The sequence below is a fragment of the Triticum dicoccoides genome, chromosome 4B (genome assembly GCF_002162155.2).
Source record: "Triticum dicoccoides isolate Atlit2015 ecotype Zavitan chromosome 4B, WEW_v2.0, whole genome shotgun sequence".
NCBI classification, from domain to species: domain Eukaryota; kingdom Viridiplantae; phylum Streptophyta; class Magnoliopsida; order Poales; family Poaceae; genus Triticum; species Triticum dicoccoides.
Window position 1 is genome coordinate 278207743 of NC_041387.1, and position 8451 is coordinate 278216193.

Genomic DNA, 8451 nt, shown 5'->3' on the forward strand with positions numbered 1-8451 from the left:
TACAGCACCTCCGCACTCTTCGTGTCGCCCCTCAATCATCTTCGGCTTCAAATTGAAGGTCTTGAGCCATAAGCCGAAGTGCGAGGTGATGTGGAGAAAAGCTTTGCACACAACGATGAACGACGAGATGTGAAGGATGGTGTCCAGAGCTAGATCATGAAAATCTAGCCCATAATAGAACATGAGCCCTCTCACAAAGGGATCAAGGGTGAAGCCTAAGCCACGGAGGAAGTGAGAAACAAATACGACGCTCTCGTTGGGCTCGGGAGTAGGGATGACCCTTGGACGGCCTTCGTCTTCAGGTTGCGAGGCTGCACCGGCCACCCCCGGCCAACAGCAAGCGAGACGCCCAGTGCCTCCTCGGCAGCCTTCGGGGCTGAAGAAGGCCTTGGTGATGCGCTGGCGCTTGCACGCAGGCGCAATGCCATTCACTTTTAGCTCTTTGGTGAGGCAATGCGTGCGATGATCCAGCTTGGCCGGGAGCTCGCTAATGTCGACACCAGGCTTGAGGCGGAAGGCCACCACATGGCGCTTGAGTGGCAACAGCTGAAGGTTGCCATCAACCTCGGGAGACTTCGGCGCGACGAGGCTGATGTGCTCGCGGCGGCCTCGCTTGCAGCTTCTCATGAGGCTTGCACCCGCACCATGGAGGAGACCAAGGCCACCAACCGTCGTCGCGAGGCGGCCGAGGAGCGGGAGCGGGAGCTTCTGACTTCAAATGCTGCCCTTGAGTGGGAAGTTGAAGAGCGCCGCGCCCTCTTGGGCTCCTCACTAGATGAGGCGGCCTTTGCCGAGGCGGAGCTCCTGAGGCGCTATGATGACTTGACGTTGGAGACCGTGGAGCACAGCATGGCGTTGGAGAGGCTGGAGGTGAGGGAGCGCGAGGCTGCCGTGACTAAGGATGTCATCGCCGCCCGAGAAGCCCAGGTCCAACTGGATGTGGAGGGAGAGGGTGGCGAAGGACCGTGCTGACTTGGCTGAGGGCACCGCCTAGATCTGGAGCTGCTCAAGGCCGAACTTGAATGTAGGACCTCCGCCCTGAGGGCAAAGCTGCAATCCGCAGAACAGCGTGAGAGCGCCGCCCAAGAAGACCTGACTTCTTCCGAATCTGCCTTGAATTCTGCCTGTGCCGAGATATCCTCTCTCCAGAAGGAAGTCAAGGGCACCACCTCCCTCTTGAAGAAGGCTTCAAGTGAAAAGAGCCACCGCCTGACACTGGAACACGAGCACGGCTCCATGCTCCAAGGTCTGCGCGTCCGAGCTAACCATGCCTTGGGTGCTATCTGTGACAAGAGCGCTCCTCACCCGCACGAGAGTGACTACGCCAGCCATCTTAACTTCTTCACTGATGTTGTGACCCGCCTGGAGGATCGGGCCGTGAAGGCTCACCAGCTTGTTGAGGAGAGGAGCCGGGGCCTCCTCGGGCGTGTGCTCTCACGCGTCTTCAGCAATCTCCTGAACCGCGATTCTCACTTTAATTTCAACACCGTGCTAGCCCACGTGCCTATGGCTACCCAAGACAAGCTCGCCAAGTGGGTGGACGACCATCTGGACGCCTTGGTGAAGGAGCTGGCTCCTGAGGACGACACGGCCGTGCTCGTGCCCGGAGCGGATGGTACGGGCAGTGGTGACGAGGAGGATGGCTGCCACAGCTCCAGCATTGCGAGTAGCACGGATGAAGGCGGCGAAGAGGGCGTGCTCGGCTAGACCTACACTTTTGTTTGCTTTAACCTATATGACAAAACTTGGGAGTTCCCTTGTGAGAGCATTTTGAAAAAGGGGGAGCCCCTTGTGATTGTGATGTACATAATTATGAAATGCCTTGAAATGATGTCGTGGGGTGATGAGGACATCAATACCATTGTTACACCCACAACCCCTGCTGCTATACATACTGGACCAATTACTAGAGCTCGCGCACGCCAACTAAATTACCAGGTACTTTCGTTTCTTGGTAATGATTCTAATGTTCATGAGAATATGATGTTGCCTAAATTGGATACATTTGTTTTGCTTACAAATGAAGGGCCTAGCTTGGAGAAGGATGAACATTGGAGCAAGAAAAAGCATGGAGATGATGGCATGCGCAAGGGGAACAAGAACGGAGTTACGAGTGATGATTTCAGGTCTTTGAAGCCACCATAACGAGTGCATGAAGCCTTGGACGAAATATACAAGATGCCACTTCATAAATTTCGTCCAGAGGCTATTATAGGTGATGCGTCACCTTTTTATTGGGCCAGGCCCATGTAATTTCGAAATACATTAGTATAGGCTATTTTTAGAGTCCGTATGTGTGGGGAAACAAGAGATAGGGTTGATTTCGGACCCCTCCACCAAGGGCCACGAAATTCCCCCTCTCTTCCTCCATATATACAGCCCTTAGGGCACCGTTTAGACTTTAGGTTTTGTTTAGATTAAAGTTCGCCATAGCTGCAACTTCGCGTACTTCGTTTGTGTTCAACAACCAGACAAAGGCGTCACAGAACCCCACCTTGATCAATAAAGCTTTCATCTTATATTCGCAATATCCAGATTGCAATCTCAGTTTCTTGCTTGTTCTTCGTTTGCTCGCAGGAAACAGACCCTCGTGGTCAGGTTGATCGTGCTCCGGTGTGATCAATAACCTCTCGGAGTTGGTTTAGCGATTGCTAAGGCGCGACGTCCTCGCACGTTCGTAGTCGGATCGTCAAAGTCGACTTCCACCAAAGCGAAATCCATCATCTCATCAAAAGACGGGACACCTTTGCCCCTATCAAGTGGTATCAGATTTCCAGGTTGCTCGGTGAGATTTTACAGTTTTTCATAGTTTAGATCGAGTCTGTTCTTCATACCTATAGTCCACGAAAAAGCCACAAAAAAATTAGGGTTAGTTCATCATATCCGAACCAATCTTAGCCTTTGCATAATCTTTTTAGGGTTTTGCTTTGTTGAATTTGCGGTTGCATCGTCGTGTCTAGTTGCTGGTCTTAGCGTCTAGTCTTTTAGAGTTTCAAGTTCTGGTCATAAGTTGTCACGCCGCCACCGCACCATCATCATCGCCCCTGCCACCTACCACCACCGCTCCGAATCCGTATCCATATACCACCACCAATCCGTGTCCATATACCACCACCGATCCATATCCATATACTACCACCGCTGCCATATACCACCACCATATATCCACCACCAATCCGAGTTCCTTGCATATTAGGTTTGTTTTCAAGATTCATCTAGTTTCCGATTCGTGTTTCCTTGCGGAGTAGGTTTCGGAAAAAAAAGAGTCCGGAAACCACCCTCCGTTTAGGCCCAAAATTTTTCGAAAACGCACTTGTCAAAAAAATTTCTGGCTATCCTTTTTTAGGCGTGTCTAAGTGTATTGAGACAGTCGCCGTTATAGAAAGTTTTTTTTGACCCGTTTCCAGTTTTTGGGTCCAGACAGTCGAAAAAATTTTGTGCCCATCCTGTCAGTTTGACCTGGGAAGAGTTTTGAGACACTCTCCATTATAGTGAGTTTTCGCAAAAAAAAGAGCGCAAAAAAACAATTCCAGAGTGTGCTTTTCCCTTGTTTACGTGCAGCGCCGTGATTTTGTTAGTGTTCTCGGCTCGTGTGTCTAGCACGGTCTAGCCTAGGACCAGCACAGTACCGTCGTTGAGCGTTTATTCAACTTTGCATCTCTGAATTGATTATTGCTGACCCTTTTTGCTACCATATTATAAGCCTTCCTAGCTCCACATACATCTACGTCGTGCGTTTGACTCTCCCTGGTAATCGCTCTATCCAAGCTTTGAGAGTTTGACTACAACGGTTCCTGATCACTGCCTGCTGCTGGGTAAGAACTGGTAAGAATTTGAGATTTGCTTGACGGATTTGTGACACCCACCACCACCTCTTGTTAGTAGTCTGTAGGATCATATTCTGTTTGTTTCTATTGCTGCTAACCATGCCAGGATCACAAGCCGACGAGATTGACTGGGAGAACTTATCGAACAAGGAGCTTCATGATAAGTTTCAGCAAATGATGGCTGAACAGGTGCAAGATGTGCTGAACAATTTTGAAGAGGCCATGGAGAAGATCACTGGCTTTGAGAAGACGTTCGAAACAAAGCTCGATAACAGATTTAATGAACTGCTTGCGCGTCTTCCACCACCACCACCCGCTGCACCTAACGCACCTGTCCAACAACAACGACGACGACTACCTCCACGTCGCGAAACAGACCTCCGCCGAGCGAGCCGTGTCCCTCTTGCGTTTGGCCAAACTATTGGTGCTGCTGTTGATACTTCTGTGGCTCCTGCTGCTGATGCGGAGGATGATGAGTATGCGGGCGATTATGAGGATGAGGTTGATCAAAATCAGAACTACATGCAGCCACCAGCACCACCACCAGCAGGTCGACCTCAGGTATATATTCGCAATGGTAGGCCTGCACCACCACCTCAGGTACGAGATGATGTCCATATTCCTAAACTGAAATTGAATATTCCACCATTTGAGGGTAGATATGTTCCTGATATATATCTTACTTGGGAGTTAGAAACTGAACAACGATTTACATGTTTACAATATCCGGAGGAGAGACGGATTGATGCTGCTGTTTGTGCTTTCACTAGTTTTGCATGTGTATGGTGGTCTGAACATTGTAGATTATATCCTATTCCAACTACTTGGGCTGTTTTGAAAACTGCTATGCGTACGCGTTGGGTTCCACCATATTATCAACGTGAATTGCTTCAAAAATTGCAGCGTTTAAGACAAGGGAAAAATTCTATAGAAGAATATTATCAGGAATTACAAACTGGCATGATTAGATGTGGTATTGTTGAGGAGAATGAAGCTATGCTTGCACGTTTTCTGGGTGGATTAAATAGAGAGATTCAGACCATTCTAGACTATAAGGAGTATACTAATATCACTCGTTTATTCCATCTTGCTTGTAAAGCTGAACGTGAAGTGCAGGATCGACAAGCATTAGCGGAACTAACTTTTCTGCAGGCCGACCTTCATCATGGACACCGCGTGCATCTTCTACTTCAACTGCACTAGCACCTCAATCAGGTGCCTCCTCCAGCCATGATACAAGAAAACAGGCACAACCACCATTATCTGCCAAGAGCGCACCTGCCGGGCCTGCACAGAGTTCTTCTTCTTACAGGGCATCAACAGGGCACACAAGTGATATTATTTGTCGTCGTTGTAAGGGAGGAGGTCATTATGCGAGAGAATGCAAATCTCAGCGTGTGATGATTGCTACCGAGGATGGTGGATATGAGTCCGCTAGTGACTATAATGAGGAGACTTTGGCTCTTATTACACGTGAAGAACATGGTGCAGATGATTCTGATCATGAGACGCAATACATGGCTCCTGACGAAGCTGACAGGTATGAATGTTTAGTTGCTCATTGTGTTTTGAGTGTGCAGGTCACACAAGCTGAGCAAAATCAGAGGCACAATTTGTTCCATACCAAGGGAGTTGTGAAGGAGCATTCTGTGCGCGTCATCATAGACGGAGGTAGCTGCAACAACTTGGCTAGCATGGAGATGGTGGAGAAGCTTTCTCTCACTACAAGACCACATCCACATCCTTACTACATCCAATGGTTCGACAACAGCGGCGAGGTTAAGGTAACACGTACTGTTCGTGTGCATTTTAGTATCTCTACATATGCTGATTATGTTGATTGTGATGTGGTACCTATGCAAGCATGTTCCTTATTACTTGGTAGACCATGGCAATTTGATAAAAATTCTGTACACCATGGTAGAAACAATCAGTATACTCTTTTTCATAAGGATAAAAACATTACTTTGCTTCCTATGACTCCTGATTCTATTTTGAAAGATGATATTAATAGAGCTAATAAAGCAAAACAGGAGAAGAATAAGAGTGAAAATCAGATTGTGGCAAAAGAATTTGAGCAACAAATGAAGCCTAATAATAAGCCATCTAGTGTTGTTTCTGAAATTAAATTGAAAAGTGCATGTTTATTTGCCACCAAATCTGATATTGATGAATTAGATTTCAGCAAATCTGTTTGCTACGCTTTTGTGTGCAAAGAGGCATTATTTTCATTCGAGGACGTGCCTTCCTCTTTGCCTCCTGCTGTCACTAACATTTTGCAGGAGTTCGCTGACGTCTTTCCACAAGACGTGCCACCGAGATTACCGCCTATTCGAGGGATTGAGCATCAGATTGACTTAATTCCCGGTGCTTCACTACCAAACTGTGCGACATACCGTACCAATCCAGAGGAGACGAAGGAGATTATGCGTCAAGTACAAGAGCTTCTCGACAAAGGTTATATACGCGAATCCCTTAGTCCTTGTGCTGTTCCTATTATTCTAGTGCCGAAAAAGGATGGTACATCACGTATGTGTGTTGATTGTAGAGTGATGAGGACATCAATACCATTGTTACACCCACAGCCCCTACAGCTACATATACAGGACCAATTACTAGAGCTCGCGCACGCCAATTAAATTATCAGGTACTTTTGTTTCCTGGTAATGATTCTAATGTTCATGAGAATATGATGCTGCCTAAATTGGATACATTTGTTTTGCTTACAAATGAAGGGCCTAGCTTGGAGAAGGATGAACATTGGAGCAAGAACAAGCATGGAGTCCATGTGCAAGGGGAACAAGAACGGAGTCACAAGTGATGATTTCAGGACTTTGAAGCCACCATAAGGGGTGCATGAAGCCTTGGACGAAATATACAAGATGCCACTTCATAAATTTCGTCCCGAGGCTATTCTAGGTGTTGCGTCACCTTATTATTGGGCCAGGCCCTTGTAATTTCGAAATACATAAGTATAGGCTATTTTTAGAGTCCGTATGTGTGGGGAAACAAGAGATAGGGTTGATTTCGGACCCCTCCACCAAGGGCCACGAAATTCCCCCCTCTTCCTCCATATATACAGCCCTTAGGGCACCGTTTAGACTTTGGGTTTTGTTTAGATTAAGCCATAGCTGCAACTTCACGTACTTCGTTTGTGTTCAACGACCAGACAAAGGCGTCACAGAACACCACATTGATCAATAAATCTTTCATCTTATATTCGCAATATCCAGATTGCAATCTCAGTTTCTTGCTTGTTCTTCGTTTGCTCGCAGGAAACAGACCCTCGTGGTCAGGTTGACCGTGCTCCGGTGTGGTCAATAACCTCTCGGAGTTGGTTTAGCGATTGCTAAGGCGCGACGTCCTCGCACGTTCGTAGTCGGATCGTCAAAGTCGACTTCCACCAAAGCGATATCCATCATCTCATCGAAAGACGGGACACCTTTGCCTCTATCATAGAGGCATTAATAATATTACTATTCGTTATCGTCATCCTATTCCTAGGCTAGATGCTATGCTTGATGAATTGAGTGGCTCTACAATATTCTCCAAAGTTGATTTGCGTAGTGGATACCATCAAATTCGTATCAAATTGGGAGATGAATGGAAAACAACATTTAAAACTAAGTTTGGATTATATGAGTGGTTAGTCATGCCTTTTGTGTTAACTAATGCACCTAGTACTTTCATGAGATTAATGAACGAAGTTTTACGTGCTTTCATTGGACGATTTGTGGTAGTTTACTTTGATGACATATTGATTTATAGCAGATCTTTGGAAGAACATTTGGAACATCTACGTGTTGTCTTTATTGCTCTACGTGATGCACGTTTGTTTAGTAACCTTGGGAAGTGCACCTTTTGCACCGACCGAGTATCTTTTCTTGGCTATGTTGTGACTCCACAGGGAATTGAAGTTGATAAAGCCAAGATTGACGCTATTGAGAGTTGGCCGCAGCCCAAAACGGTCACACAAGTGAGGAGTTTTCTTGACCTCGCTGGATTCTATAGGCGTTTTGTGAGAGATTTCAGCACCATTGATGCACCTCTCAATGAGCTTACAAAGAAAGATGTGTCTTTTATTTGGGGTACCGCACAAGAAGAAGCCTTCACGGTATTGAAGATAAGTTGACACATGCTCCTTTACTCCAACTTCCTGATTTTAATAAGACTTTTGAGCTTGAATGTGATGCTAGTGGAATTGGATTAGGATGTGTGTTATTACAAGATAGCAAACCTGTTGCATATTTTTCTGAAAAATTGAGTGGGCCTAGTCTGAATTATTCTACTTATGATAAAGAATTATATGCTCTTGTTCGGACTTTAGAAACATGGCAACATTATTTATGGCCCAAAGAATTTGTTATACATTCTGATCATGAATCTTTGAAACATATTAAAAGTCAAGCTAAACTGAATCGTAGACATGCTAAATGGGTTGAATTCATTGAGACTTTCCCTTATGTCATTAAACACAAGAAGGGAAAAGAAAATGTTATTGCTGATGCATTGTCTCGTCGCTATACTATGCTTTCACAACTTGACTTCAAAACATTTGGTTTGGAGACCATCAAAGATCAATATGTGCATGATGCTGATTTTAAAGATGTAATGCAGAATTGTA